The 16,104-nt window shown below is 38.1% G+C and overlaps 1 long non-coding RNA gene across 1 annotated transcript in view; it reads left to right on the top strand.

The window, feature by feature from the left end:
• The first annotated feature begins 218 nt into the window (after positions 1-218).
• LOC121673051 overlaps positions 219-16,104 on the top strand; it is a 98,007-nt gene continuing 82,121 nt past the window's right edge. Inside the window, exon 1 of the long non-coding RNA XR_006019125.1 lies at positions 219-355. This is a non-coding gene — a long non-coding RNA (uncharacterized LOC121673051). The remainder of the gene's footprint in view (positions 356-16,104) is intronic.

The following is a 16,104-nucleotide window of genomic DNA, read 5'->3' as shown; positions in this document are numbered from 1 at the left end:
AGGCCTGTCTAACCAAAGATACTGATGATTTAAAAAAACACGGCTCAACATTCTCGGCAAAGCCCACTGCAATTTTTTCTTTAGAAAATTCTGTGCTTTGCTGTCCCCTGAATACCTCATTGTTTGCTTTGACCCAGTTTGTTCTCTGTTCTGTTCTGTGATGATAATTTAATTTTTCTCCCTTGCCAAACTGTCTGCACCAGGCCTTGGCCTCTCTGCTGGTTGGGGTGTGTTGGGTCCTCTTCTCACTGCAGTGAGTGTTTCCTAGTCAGGTGGCTGCACCTTCAATGACCTGAATGTTTTACAGCAGGTATTGTGAGTCTAAAATTGTCCAGATGAGCATGAAGATTATCAGGTAATGATCAAAAGAAATGTTTTTCTGAGCTGTTTCAGTGTGGTTCTGTTTCTGAAGCTAAACCCACAGTTGTTCTGTCAGCTGCTCGTAAAACCTGAAGCTGAAGCTTTGATAAAGAGTCACTTTTCTTGTTAATAAAGAAATGTCATTAATGATACCAGATATCAGAGGTACTGGCTTGTTGCTCTCTGATTAATTCCTTGTGTGGAAGTATGAGATTATCAGTGGAGGACAAAAGACATGCTAAATTCGTTTAGTGATAAGGACTTAAGAGTAATCAGGAAGTAGCTTGCTGGTTTGTGAAGCTTAAATGTTAAATTCCCTCACAAAAAAAAAAAAATAGTTGTGGTGTTCATTTCAGTATCACTAGATCACTGTTGAGTTTTGAGGATGGCTCATGTGAAGCTCAGTGAGGCAAATAGCATGTATAATGTATCTCTCAAATTCTCTCAAACAGTCATATATCCTTTGGTATCACACAGTAATTTTAATTTCAAAAGAAAATTATAGCAGCATGGGAGAAAATAACTGTAATTTTTTTTTTTTTATAATTGTAATTAATTTTGTTTGAAACAAACCTCTTAGTGTTTGATACCTCTATCATAGTGGAGTGTAACATTCTCCAGAATCCCCTCATTACTGTAACTTCCTCTCCAGGCTAATTTACACATTTGCATACTCACAGTCTGTACAAAGAGGTATTATTTTCAGAGATGCTGGCCTGCATCTTGAATTGATCATCGCTGTACTCAGGCTGAGTAGCTAACCCTGAAGTCAATAGTCATTTTGAATGTTAGAAGTCGATACTGTATGCCAAAATCCTTATGAAAGCGGCCTTAAATTGCTTATATTAAAAAAAGAGAATGACATTAATGGCAATAAAAACTTAGATTTAATCATCACATTTTCGTGATTTGAACTTCAAAGGTTTTGATGATGTCCTTCCTACATTTATTTAGAATGTAAGTCACAGTTATCCAGTCACTTAGATATTAGCCTTCTCAGCTGAATCTGTTCCTCTGAAAAACTTTTCAAAAAATACTTTCTTCTTGTGACCCCACAGAAAAGAGACTCTTGGTTTTGTTCTACAACATGAACAAGAATGCAACCTATCTTAAATTCACGTATTGATGTAAGAAGAGTTAATATTGGGAAATTGAATTACTTTCATGGCTCTAAATGTAGGTTTGAAGACAGTTAATTTCAGAATGGCATATCTCAGCAGATGTGTGGAATTTAAAATAGATCTCATCTTCACTATGAGCCTTAATATACAATTATATAAAAATTCTAGAAATGTCAAGTAGGGAAAAATTCTTAATGCAAATCAATAACAATTAGGCCATGTTGCCAGATCAGTTGTATTCTGTGGTTTGTAATTTTTCAATGAATAGACAATAATGTTTTACATAAGCATTGCAATTTCTTTTTATATTGATTCATCTTGATAGTTCCTTCTAGTTATTAGCATGACTGTTATTTATTTGACACTACCACCTAGCAAATGTGGCTCTTGTCATAAGCTGCAGTGCAACTTCCTGCTCACACATAAAAGATACCTTGCCAGTAATACCAAAAGCAGGACAAAATATTATCTCCCTTTTACAGATGGTCAGCTTAACGTGAGTGCTTGCCTTGGCTTCTGGGCAGAATTGTACAATGCATGCTGGAAACTTTGCTGCCACAACCACATTGTCACTGGTTCTTTCAGTGGTAAAATTGAAGCCATTTGGATTCTCTGTGTATGAGCTGCAAAAACAGCTCTTGCTTGGAGCTTTAGGTAGTGTGTACAGTGCACCTCAATGGGGTGGCAGGTTCTGTCATCAGTACTCTGTTATTCAGAGCTAATAATAAAAGAATCTTCCAAGCTGTGTTTATTTCATCCTCCATTCAAAACATCCCAGTTTCTTGGATAGTTAGAGCCTTAGTGGGAGGCTCATGTATTCGGGGGATCTTGTATTAAGGTCCAAGAAAGAGTTGGGTGGAGAAATCAAGTTGCTGCAGAAGCCAGAGTCCCTGCGGTTGGAGCAGCTCATCCTTCCATCTTATGCTTCTCTCTGTTGTTTCTTTGCCACAGGATTTGGGAATCTCATTGCTGCTCTCTTCATTCAGGCCCAGAGGTCCCTCTTCTGCTGCACTTACAAGTTGTTGGTAGTTTCCAGAGTGATGTAGTGATTGGGTTTGAGTGGGTGGGGGGGGGTTGAGCTTGGTGGTGTATTTTTCAGTGGCTCTTCACTGCCCTTGTGCATTGCTGGGTTCTTTACTCAAGCGCATTCACACAGATAGAAGACAGACTGCAAAGAATGTTCTGGTCATTCTGACCACTCTTGTGATCCCCTGAATTTTAGTGATGCAAATTATTGTATCTTGATATTGAAGGGCATGTAGCATGTGCTAGCTCAAACAAGAGGTTCATTTGGTTTGCTCAGTTTGTGTATTTTTAATATTGTTTTATACAGGTACTGTTGAGTGAGCACATATACTCTTAGGGGTGACACAAATTAATTCCACTCCCATCATGGAATCTCTCCATGGATTTATCGCAAATTGGTGCAGCTGTGAGTGATTCCATGCTCTCATGAGAAATATGAGATTAAATTCTGTCACTACTGTACTGTTTTTAATTAATTTGACCTCTGAACTAATCATTACCCAGTGTCAGTTTCTGTCTCTTTGGTCAGTAGATAAATTAGTTAATGGCAAATTAATTAGTTAATGCAGTTAATGTTTCAAAGCTCCATAAAAGGGATAAGAATGACTTGTGCAGATTCTGTAAATGTTGCAGAAGTAGGGGTTCATGTCTTTAACAGGAAAAACAGAAGTTTCATTTTTCTATTAGTTGCTTGACTACTACTGTTGAATTGACTATGGAACATACTCAGCATAAAAACAAGAGTGGAAGCTGAAATACTGTAGTGCCAATTGCACTAGATCCTGAATTGATGTTTTTGTAATAACTTGGAGAATAACAAAAGCAAAAGCAGTAACTCTGACAGAGCTGAAAAGAATTGAACTGTGCTGTGTGCTGAGAAACGGGCATTCTTTTTTTTTTTTTTTTTTGGAACAGGAATTAAGGTATCTCAAAAATAAACATAAATTTTTTGAGTTTTTTGAAAGAGCCTGAAGTCCTTAACATTATCTCCTTGCTCAATTTGGCCTGTCCATTCTTACTGAACAGTGTCTTTACGTGGTAAATAACACGGAAACAAATTCAATAAACTGAGGATTGTTGCGCTTTTACTGTTCCAATGTAGAATGCTCATGCGTTTGGGTTTCCTGGGAGATAATAAGCCTTACAAGGAAGGTTTAACTAGGCAGCAGAGCAGTGACCCTTGAAAAGCACTGTTACCTCAGTTGGCGATGTCTTTGCCTCATCCTCAAATCCTGGCCCTCAGCTTTGTGAAAGTGAGAAGCTGGAGCTCACCGCAGTGCGTGCCACTGAAAAAGACAGAGGGGAGTGCTGGGTGTCGCGGGTTCGGTTTGTAACCGGGCGGAAACACCAATTTAGTGTAGTGGTTTGGTCCAAAATACTCATTACTGTTTATCTGCTGTGAGATAAGAATTAGGAGAAATGCAAAACAGGCACCAAACTTGAAAGAATATAAAGAAGTTTATTAACAGACCTAAAAGAAGAAAAAAAAAAATACCACCTTCAGAACTCTCCTCCTCCCCCCACCTTCCTCCCTTCTCCCACTGACGATGTGAAAAGACAACCCTTAAGATGGTCAGTCTGTTTACCACTTCCATAATAACCTTGTTCAGTCCATTTAGAAAGAGAAGTCTCTTCTTGCTCATGCTATGAAAACATTATCACAACGAGACAGCCGCCCACTTCCAAATATCGTTCAGTCCATTTAGGAAGAGGAGTCTCTCTGCCTGCGTGTGAGTCCTTTCCCCCGACTTGCAGCTTTTCCCGCAACTGCCTTCGAGGGTCCACTCTTGAAGTTTTTTGGGGTACAATTTTTAAGGTTGAGCCGTTCAGAAACAAAAACAGAGGCCCTTCTCCTTCCCTGGGAGCAAAGGGTCTTCATCATCTTCATCTTTAGGACTATCTCTGGGAGCATCTCTACGGACTGAGGTTTTCTCCTTTCCCGTTCGGAGCAAAAGTCCTCATCTGGTTCATCTCTCCCTGTCCAAACTTCTCATGAAATTACAGCTGCGTCAGCATCTGCCTATCTCAGCGCAGGTGCTTTTGCTCACGAATTGAACACTCCACCCCCCATATCTTCATGAAATTACAACAGGATACTCTGATATATCATAGCTTCACAACAGAATTTCAGCTTTAAGCATCTCCTCTCTCTCTTCCCTCAGGTTTTCAGCTCTTCACAGCAATAAAAGGGTTACTCTCACCTCGGCCTTGCAGCTTTACAGCTGGAATGTTGAATTTTTTCTTATCGCAGTGGAGAGGGGGAAGAGCCGAGCTGCTCCGGCTGCCCACGGCAAGGCAGTGGGGGGGGTTCCACGGCTGGAACAGGTCCATGGCTTCAGGATGGCCGTGGCCCGGCCCGGCCTGGCCCAAGCAGGGCCTGGCCTGGCCCAAGCAGGGCCTGGCCGGGCCCACTGGGCCCTGCTCGGGCCCTGCAGCCACCTGTGCCAGCGCCGGAAACGAGAGAGAGCTTGGAGGGGGAGTTTGCCTATTCTTAAATGTGGATCACAGAGGTGATCACAACTTTAAGTGGCTTAGAGAATTGTCCATATTCAAACTGGCCAGCTGATAGGTTCTATCAGTTCCCAGAGGAAACTGTAAGCACCCCTTAGCAAGGACGTCCCTTCCGGGACTATGCTTGCTAACCTATGACACTGGGGTACAGCCAGTTACCACAGTCCCATTTAGCAGTATCTGTGTTCTGAGGAAAGATATTTGTAACTCAGTACTGGTAGAACACAGGGGGTTAAGACAGAGCTGTATCTGCCCAGGGGCTTGGGGAAATCACCAAGCACAGGTCAGATGGATGCAAACCCCTCTGGTTTTGGCAAGTTGAGTCTACTTGAAACAAATGGCTTCTTGTCTCCTTCCAAGCAGGTGGAACCCTGGTCTCTCACATCAACCGGGTTGCTTCTGCCTTCTGTAGGGGCTGGCACCTAAGGGTTATTACATGGACAAGTTGGATTTCTCGATCTTTCCGAAGAAGCCAAGACTGAGTGTCTCCACTGATAAGAATGACTACTGAATTGGACTTGGGGAGTGCTTGCCTGCAATATTTTCCACTAAATGAATCAGTGTAATAGTTGGAAAAATTGTATGTTGCTATACCAAAATTAATTTTAAATCTCGTTAATTAGTTGAACTAGTCTGACAGTCAGATGTACACCTTGCCCTCTGTGTTTCGTGAATACTGCCAGTTGCCATATTAAGAACTTCGACACTTGAATTTAATTAATAGTTGTTTTAAATTGGATTTAGTGCCTTTAATATAGATACTGGCTCAATAGGGAGGATGCAATGCATGTTTTGCAAGTTTAATGAACCATTTCAAATGATGCTTTGTTATTAGTTTCAAAAGTGGCATTGTGTTTTGTTATGATTTTTTCTAAATTAAGTGTGAATGGGAAAAACAGTAGAAGCTATAGTGAAGGTGCTCAGATAGGAGACAGCAAAAACTGTTTAAACTATTAATACATAGCAAATGGAATTATTTAGTGAGTGGTTGAATTCTTGCCAGCTAAATGGGTGTCGGAACAGATAATGGTTAACATGATTGGAAAAGAGGTAATTTCTTCAAAATTCAGTGGCTCATATGAAACAATTGCATATACAAAAGTCAGTAGCAGCTTTGGAAAATATCTCTTGTTACACTGCATTTGATTGAACAGATTTAGTGTTTGTCACTGTTTAGAGATCCAGACTTGAACTAATTCTAATTTTTAGGAAAGACTTTCTAGCTTCAGGAGAGCAGAAGCTGGGGAAAGCCTTCTCTCAATACATTATTTGTGTGAGTGTTTTGAAAGTTCTAGGAGAGTTTAGTGAAGATTTATGCCCTGTTGGGTGTATATGAGGCTAATTCTACTGTAGTTTGTGTTTAATATTTCATGGCATGCTCTTTGTGTCTCAGGTCGGTATGTATAATTCGAAGGCTAATATGCTTGCTTGGTGCTTACAGGAATCTACTCTTTGAAACTTGAATTGGTTTTTTTTGTATTGTTTTGGTTTTTTACTGGCTCCCCCCATACCCCCCATGTTACCTGCTCTTTAAGAAATACTCCTGTGATGACTCAGGTGTACTTTGAATTTTATTGGTGTTTTTTGTGTTTCATGCTTAATCTTTTCAAACGCAATTATCCATGTGATGTATTACAAGCTTCTGGGGAGAACAGAACATTATAGTTTCTACATGAATAGCTTGTAAGAAAATGACTAAGTGGACCTGTTTATAGACCTAATGCACTGGGATTCAACTCTAAAAAGAATATAAGAGCAATGGGCCTGGTTAACATTCTGTGGGAGCCAGCAGCTTTGATGTATGTATTTGTAGATGTCTACAGAATACAGATTATCAGTATTTGAGGTGTGCAAATTAAAGATCTACTTGACCAGTCATAATTACAGCACTGTAAGGGAAGAATGGCATTGAGAAGTAATAAAATGGTCTTTAATCTCTTAGACTGTAAATTATAATCTGTTTTTGGTTAAGAGAAAATGTTTTGGTGGCTCCAGTATCCCATTCATGTGGCTACTGGGGGGGGTTTCTTACCTTACAGATTTTACTTTGAGTCAGTAAGCAGGTATTGCTCAGGAATTTCCTCAAAGAGGAAAAGCCACTAAAAATGTGCTTTATTTCTTGATTAAAGGCTCATCTATTACTGAGGTTTGACTGTTACTCTGACTTCCTTTTTTTAGTATTGAAAGACAGTGGGGGTTTATTTTAGGATGTTTTAGCTGCCTGCATTTTATTGAGATGCTATGACATCTTACATTAAATTTCAAAATACTAAGTATCTGTCTTTTGGTTTGTGGAAAGTATCTCCATTTGATTGTTGTGTCAGTTTTACCCAATTATTAGTCATGGTTTTTAGGTGCAGTATCTTTACTGCATTTTCTAACACCGCTTTTCTATTTAGTTTTTATGTACCCTCTCTAAATTTTTATTAATTATACTGAATAGAAATACCAGTGTTTCTCGTACTTAGGCTCTGTATTATATCAGCAGAAAGCACAAAACATCAGATTAAATGTTCAGAAGAAAGAACAACAGGCTGAAGTCCTACACTGCACACTGTGCTGGAGAAAACGTACTATGAATGCAGTGTGTGGGAAAGGTCCTGATAAATGCCAAGGAAAAGGCTGGCATTGCTGGGGCTTGTTCCCAGGGACAGGTGCTCTGGCTGTTGGTGCACATACAGAAATGTTGTACTGAGCACATTCTATATTCACTGCTTGTACCAGCTGTTTCTCTTGCTTTGAGCTAAGATCCAGCCTTATGAAACTGTTCTCAGGCTATCTGGACCACTTCTGTAGTTCAGCAGGAGTGGAAGCCATAATTTCCACTACAGTGAGTACAAGTAAAGTTAAGTAGAAAAGATGGTCTATCCAGAAGGCTGCAAGAGTTAATTGCATGTATCTGATAACACAATTCAGTAATTTGGGTCTGCTGGGTACTCTAGTTACTATTAGTATTTTCTCTCTGATTATGAAAATAAATAGATGTTTTGATGACTGTTCTGTGAACACTCGAACAATAATTTTGTCGTGAATATTTTCAGCAGCTACCTGCATTTATAACAATTGTGGTAATATAAATTACCCTATTACATACCAAAAAACTTTTGTATTTATGAAAAAAGTAAAGTTCATGAGGTCTTAATAGCTGCACTTTAATTACATTGATAGTAAATGAGGAATATTCTGAATTTGGAGTTAGAAACTTAGCAAGATTGGGAATTGTTTGTACATTTTTTCTTTTCTCACGTGAAGAATGACTTTTTGATTAGTTTGCTTCATTTCTATTTTGGCCAAATACACTGAAAATTGGGATATGATGCAAAGCATCTTTGTTGTAGGTTTGCAGCTCAGGCTATTAGATAAATATAAGCTGTATTTAAAACCTTATATAGTTTTAGTAACTTTCCCAGTAATGGGAGTATAATTGTCTTAACCTTTGCTGAGTTGTTTAAAGTGCTGACAAAAAAGGAAGCCTGAACTATATCAAGTACAGATTTTTTTTTTCTATACAAAACGGTCATTCTCTTGTTTCTATCATACTTTGATCATTGTAGTCAAGTAGTTTCAAGCATATTCCTTTCATTGACTTCTTTTTCTTTCAGCTAGAGTTAATCCTGTTGCACCACTGCTATTCAGGAAAAGATGAACTGGTAGTAACTCTGCTGTGTCTCTCTTGTGACCACACCAGAGTACTTTAGACCTTCCTAATCTTGCACTGTGTGATAAAAGCTTTAACCTCCTTTGCAGTTGCCCTGATACCAGTGCAGCTGCCTCACCCATGGTTCTTGTTATCTCATTACTAACATTACATTACTTATATTGGCTAACTTGAAAAATCTGCTAAAATAAATTTCCAGTGATGACTGGCAGGAGAGGCAGCACTGTTGCACAGCAAGTGCTTGTGAATCATTGAAAACAAACACGCATCTGTCTTCTATTCAAGTGAAAGTGTTTTTCTGTGATTCTTAGTGTCTTTCTTCATCTGAAGCAGGCACCTGCAGAGCAAGGAGTAGTTAAAATGGAATAGCTGTTTTAAATTGGAGAGAAGCATTTACTTGCCTCTAAGTTCAATTTTGCAATTATGTGGACAGATACGTTCTCCCAGTTAATTCTCTCCAATGTATACACTCCATCTGACAATCTGGATACATTGTTTGTTGTCAGATGATCTTCCTCTGTACACTGAAGCTTCTTGACACTCTGCCTTGCTGGAAGGTGTAAGTCTAGCAGGAAAGCAAGATGGAAAACAAAAAACAGCAAAGAAAATGCAGGATTCCCTTAAGGCAATAAGTTTTGCTTTTATGTAGCAGCCATTTTCTGACAGGACACGTAACAAGTTCCTTGTATTTTTCCCTCGTGTGACTTTCTATGTTCCACACAAGGCATACAGAGATGTTTATACCTTTTTCTATTTCATTAAAGCACTTCCTGGAGGAACAGTTCTTTCCTCTCTATGGTTCTGCATGGCTTGTTTAGTATAGAATGACAAAGATGGGGGGAGGTTAATGCTATTACTTTTTTCAGCAGGAGCAAAATACGTGTTTTTTTAAGTACTATACTTAAGCAGGCTTGCAGGCAGGATGAGAGAATGTAAGTAAATACAGCTCTTACAGGCGTCCAGTTTCTAGACAGTAATTTTTTATCAAGGAAGACAAAAGCCTTGACAAACTTTATATGAATATAAATAATATCCTGAAATCTGATCCCTTGTAGATGTGTACTGATCTGAAACAGTCTTCAAAACAGTAGAAATGATTTATTCTTGTCTTTTGTAATGCTTATGTCTTCATCAGAATATCTCTGAATGAAATTCTCTTCACTTTGACATAATAGTAACATGGAAATCAGGAATGTCAGTGGCAGGAGTGATGGACCTACAGTGTTTTTAAAAATGGAGATATATATATACATTCCATATATATTTATTTAAAAAAAAGATTCCCCTCAAGAGACTATCAGTAAGGATTTGATCAATTTTATCTTTTGGGGGTGGTGGTGTTTGAAAAAAGAATGGTGAAGGGGTGCTTCAAAAGGCATTAAAATATTAGTAATTAGCTTAGAATTTTACGCTAACAAACCATTTTAGCATGGTTCTCTTCAGCTTTTGTGACCCAGGTACCTTTTGAATAGTATTTAAAAATATGTTAGTCTAAAGATGATTTTATGCTGTTTTGTTTTAGATAGAGCAGTGTCAGATGTCCCATATTGCACTATCATATAGAGAACAGTAGAATGACCAGAATTAGAAACTTGCCTTTTTTTTTTTTTTTTTTTTTTTTTTTTTTAGGTGGGTCTCTTTATCTTCCCAAAGGACCATGGAGAATGCTTTTTTGGGCTAATGTTTCTGTGAAGCTCTCATTTATGGTGTTTCAGATGGTAAAGATGTCTTTCCCTTGTATGAGAGGTGGATCCAGACCACTACTGCTCTTCCTCCTAAAGTCAAATTTCCCTGGACCAAAGAGCCACTGATGTGAGGCACTGATGTGGTAGTTTCAGAGCTGATTTTCAATTCTAGCTCTGCAGCATCAGCTTGAACAAGGTCACCATAGGGATTTGAAAAGTAGACCAATGTTTAAAGAAATTCCAACTGTTTCTGCCATCTGAAACAATGTGAGATGTGTGCAGGAGCAGCTCTCCAAACCTCAGAGCTCAGTGGTTTTAAAGGCCTAAGAGAAATGCACCTTTGAATTTTGATGCAGTGGTTTTATGTATCATATAAGATTGCTGTCTTGGACGTTTGATTTTTTTTATAATGGATGGAAATAACTTCTCGGCTCTGCCTATGGCTGCTGATATGTTAAAATCCTGTATGCTAAATCGATTTCAGTGCTTTGGGTGAAGGTCTGTAAGTGATTCCAAGTTAAGAGTTTTGGTTGATTTCCATTGCCAGGCCCTGGGCTAAGAACTTTTATCATCCTTTAAAATAAAACAAACAAACCTATGAGTCCTTTCACAAAGAAACGAAATGGTAAGTCTGATTTAGATATAATTTGTTTTGCAAAGAATTTATTTATCCTTGAGAAAGAGAAATGCTAATTTTAGGTGAAAAGACTGCCTAGGCACAGTGACCACTTACAAGAATTTTTTTTTTTTGGTGAATTTAAATGCATATCACCGTTAGAAAAATATGAAAAGTGGCAAGAATACCAGGGAGATAACAGAATGTAGACATAATGGCATGTGTAATGAAAATTTACTGAACAATAAAATAGATATTGACAACACAGATTTCTTAGAGAAAGACAAATGACACATGACATAATAGAAACATGAAGTGTAGTGCTTTGTGTTACAAATAAACAACTCCCTTGAGAAACTTGAAGCATCTTGTTAAATGAAGACATTACTTCCACTGGACTGAAATGCACATTTTTACTACTTCTGCTTTTCTTATGACAGCATATTTATATTAGGCAAATGATTTCTTTGATTCTTCTGAATGCAGATGCACCACTGAAAGTTCTCACATTGGTGTAATTATTCTTCCTTAAGAACTACTATCCTGTAACAGTAAAACATATTTTACTGTAACATATCAGTAAAATGTATCTGTTCTGTGGCCCTTGCTGGTGGGATCAAGGGAATACTACAGCACTAGTTAAGGTATTTCAGCTTAGAAAACTCTGAAAGTGTTCAATTGGTGTGTCTGGATAAAGAAAAGTTTGCTGTAGTATCTAATCCTTAGGATAAATGCAACCAAGGACTGTACTGTTGCTGCTACAGTTTGTCCATCACATGTAGAGTGTGTTGTTTGTGAAAAGAGAAATTTCCTCATAAAAATTGTCTCTGCTCGGAAGTTTGATCAGTGATTTCACCTTATTTCTCATGACTGATGTAGCTGGGCCAGTACAGACCTTATCTTACATATATACAGATTATATGATTCTGAATTCTGGTCAAAACCAACCTTTTACACATCAATTATCTGTGTTCTTTTTTAAACTAGACTACTAATCCTAGTAATGCTTAGAAAGTATCACAGCTTTATGAACTCAAGAAAAGCATTTAAGATAAAAAAGGGTAGCTGAGAGAGAAGACTTTGGACATAAAGGTTAATAAATATTAGAAACACTCAACATTGGTCTAATTTGGTTAATTTTGAGAATATATGTAAAAGCTTTCTCACAACATTTTCTGAAAAAGTGGAAAAAGATTTTTTTGAAAGATTTTTAAAATTATTCTCACTAGTGTGAAATACCTGCTATTTTGTTCTTGGCTTGGCTGTGCCAAACCTGTATGTCTTATTCCTGTACTAATACACAGATGCCTAATGTAGATTATGGGTTATGTGAAAAGTTATTGGAGTTTATGGGAAGTTATGAAAACATCTTAGGATAATTTTGCATTTGCTTCGAGTTTCTGGAGCTCAAGACCTTGTCTTTGACAGAATCTTCAACAGCTGGAGGTTTACTAAAACCCTTTTGCTGTTATGTTTCAAGGAAAAGGGAGAGCTTTAACTACTTTTATCTCCAAGGACACTTCAGCTGTGACTGTTGGGTGGTTTGAGCATTCCAGCCATAACCTGTAAAATCATTTGTGCAAATCCTATTTGTGTAGGTGCTTAAATATTTGCTTTAAAAGCATGATGTAATAATTATCTTGGAAACATTTGGACTGAGAGAGGGAAACAGAAAATGAAGGCAGCAGTGTTGGCCTTGCAGTACCTGGCTACACTGCAGAACAAGGTGTGATGAGCTGATCAGGTGAGATTTTGGTGCAGTGGCAGAATTTCCAGGAGGGGTGATGAGGGTGGCTGGGGATCTTGACATCAGAGTGCAGGACATGGCAGGGATGGTATAACATTGCACTGAGCATCTGTCACTGTTTTGGGGAACCAGATACCTCCCTGCCAAATGGGTAAGACCTTTTTGTCTCATCTTAATAATAGCACATTTCCTTCTTACCAACTTGAATTTTGAAAGCTGGTTTTCCTTTTTTGAAAGTTGTGTGCTTGTGTTAGGAGTGCATGGCAAATGGGTTAGCTTTAAACAATTATCAGGCATGTACTTTTTTTCAAGTGATTTGAGCATGTTGCATTTTAGAGGGCAGAAATTCAGACACATGACTTAGCCATTTGTGTATTTAGGGATGTTGTGTAGGATAGAATGTTCTAGGTGTCAGAATGATCTGGGAGAACTGGCACATATAGGCTTCCAAAGTTTTTGCTATGAATTCATGCACAAAATATTCTAATATTCAGGTAAGATTAATCTCACCTAAAGATGTCATGTATTGGTTCTTTTTACTGTCTAATTCTCATTTTTGTAGATCTTGATGCAAAATGGCAATTACTTTGTTGAATTTGTCTTAGTTATTTTGTTGACCTTTACATTCTTCTTTCCAGTCACATCACTGTAAGTCTTGCACAGGTTCATATTTTTCCTTTTCAGAAAAGCCAGTTAAACATTGGTTTAAGCTTACAGGACATGAAAACTCTTGAAAGAAATGATTATGATATTTTTGTGAAAACTCAGTTTATTTGCAGTTGCTGATGCATAAGATCTAGATGAAGTTTAATGGAGAACCGGGCTGGCAAGAATTAAGTGTCTCTGGCATTGTATTACAAACACTTTTATCTGCTGTGCTATTCCTAGAGAAGATACAGTAGGCATGTTGAACAAAGGGAATGGCTGAAAAAAAGATAAACATATAAAAAACCCCTAAATTACTTGGTGATTTTTATAGACAGCAAATCCACCAGGTTCTGGTTTTAGACTTTCTGCTTCTGCACTTGTGTCTGAAGAGCTTTTAGCTATTCTGAGAGTGGCTTTGGTTTCCTTCAGTTCTGGAATGGACTGGACCTTGTCCCCTTAGTGACAGGCTCTTCGCCCTTAGGGAAGGCCCTTCAGACCTCTTTCAGGAGAGGTTCTGAGTGCATTTCCTCATCTCCTCTTGGCTTCAAGGAGCTAGGTCACATCAGAGACTTAAAATAGCTACCACTTCTCATGTCCACGTTTTCTTAGTTCATCATGTTGGTTATGTGAACTGTAGGATCTGCATAACTTCTATGTTCAGTGTTTGTGCAAAATACCTTTAGTGGAAGAGTAAGGTGGTGCTTTAGAAATCTTGGAGTTATTTATGGTAATAGAAAAATTTTTATATTAAAAAAACCCAGGAAAATTGAACTGTTTGCAGTGTCTTGTGTAGAGTGCCATTACTAAGGAGCAGCTTTTGCTTTAACCTGTAGCACTTTATTAACAATTTCTGTGGAAAAAATGAAGTAGTTTAATCCAGTTCCCCTTTCCTCCTGTCCCTCAGGATGGACATTTTCTCTCATCTAATCTTTGCTTATCCCATGATCTCTGCATTTACTCCTCTTTGGCACGGCAGATGTGATGGATGTGCAAGGGGTTCTGAGTTATTGCCAGGCTTCTATTTTGCCTCAATATAATACTTTCATATACTTCTTTCTTTGTAAATTATTTTTCAAACTACAAATAACATCAATAAAAATGATCATTAAATAGTTTGAAATTGTGTAGTTCCTGATCATAATGGCTTGTTACCCACAGGTAACTTGGAAGGGTGAGTACCACTGCTGCAGCCTGTTGTGAGGAAGAGTATTGGCTTTAACTGATGTTGAGGGAAAGGGTGTGTGGAGTTACAGCCTCTTCCATGTGTTAAGAAACCAGCCAGGAACCTCTGGTCTAGGAAAACAATGAATATGGTAACCAGTGGGAAGCTACGGTACTTCTGAGTTGAGGAGGAGAATGTATTTGTGAAGGATCCTGAAAGCTAAATCATGTTTCCAGGGGCTGTCCACATACGTAATTTATATCTATAAAGATTGTCAAGATCAGACCTGTTGCCTTGACCCTTAAGATAGATCTGGAAAACCTCTGCTTCTTTAATGTGCTTTTGTTTGGATGGTAGTTGTTGGGGGTTTTTGTTTGGGATTTTTTATTAGTTGTGGAAAATTTGTCTCTGTGGGAGGTATTTCTTAAGAAGAAAGTTGGTTCTCAAGCTTATCTTGTACAACACAGTAAATGGACCTGCTCTTCTCCTTGTCTGCATGTTTTCAAATGGCAAAAATATAACTAGGTATTAACTTCTGCTCCAGGTGCTCAAAATGCCCATTTGATGGTGTCTTACCACTGGCCAATTCTGAATCTGTTTCCAAAATAAGTGACACAAGGAGGTGGTGCTGATGTAGTTAAAGCAGAGGAGTAGGATGCCTTTTCTATGTGCAAATGTTGTCTTGCTCAATAGGTGATAATGCTGTGTCTTGCACATGGGTCCTTTTTGCTGGATGTAAACTCTAGCTATTACTGTTACAATGATTATAACGTGAGTTATAGCGAGTTCTTAACATATTGTACTTGAAATGGATACTGCCATTGAAAAAGTGCACGGTGTAATGTCTGTAATCTGAGAGTATTCATTTAATGTACTTGACAAGTAGAAGGTGCTTACAATTATACAATACTGATCCACGGCAATGACCATCTTAGACATGCACTCAGAAGTTGGATTCAGTTTAAATTTGTGTTTCCATTTTATTCATGACCTACACAACAAACACCAGCAAATCTTTTTTGCATAATCTATGCAACTGAGGAATTACTTTCTTTTTCATCTATGAAATATGTTTTAGATTACTGTAATGAGGTACTAGAATTCAGCTTTTGGTGCGTTGGAATCAAACTGATGCCAATTCAGTAGTTGATAAATTATTTGAATGCATGGGTTTTTGCTAAACTTTGATATTACAATTAATAGTACAGATACATACTTTAGTTGGTTTACTTTTGCATTAGTATTTGTGGAGGGAGGAGGGTATTTTAGGCTTTTTCATGTGCAAAGCTCTGGAAGTTCTCAAGTGGGTATTCAAACCTTATTTTTGAAAACCTCTATGTTTGCAGATATCAATGCAAGATGGTATTTTGTATGTTTTATGAAAAATAGCCATTGCTGGCTTGGACTGCAATAGTGTTCTGAGTTTGCAAGCTCTGGGAATGTTCACAGGTGTTTAGTGAACCGGGGACACCTTTGGGTTTATCTTTTTTCCTTCATTCCTTGTATTGACAATGCTCCTCAGACATCAATGAACTGGCCCTCATTAAAGCCACAGAAGTTGAAGTGATGT

The sequence above is a fragment of the Corvus kubaryi genome, unplaced genomic scaffold (genome assembly GCF_017639235.1).
Source record: "Corvus kubaryi isolate FWS band 111438036 unplaced genomic scaffold, C.kubaryi_AGA036_p1.0 65146, whole genome shotgun sequence".
NCBI classification, from domain to species: Eukaryota; Metazoa; Chordata; class Aves; order Passeriformes; family Corvidae; genus Corvus; species Corvus kubaryi.
This window is presented reverse-complemented; position numbering and strand designations above follow the sequence as displayed.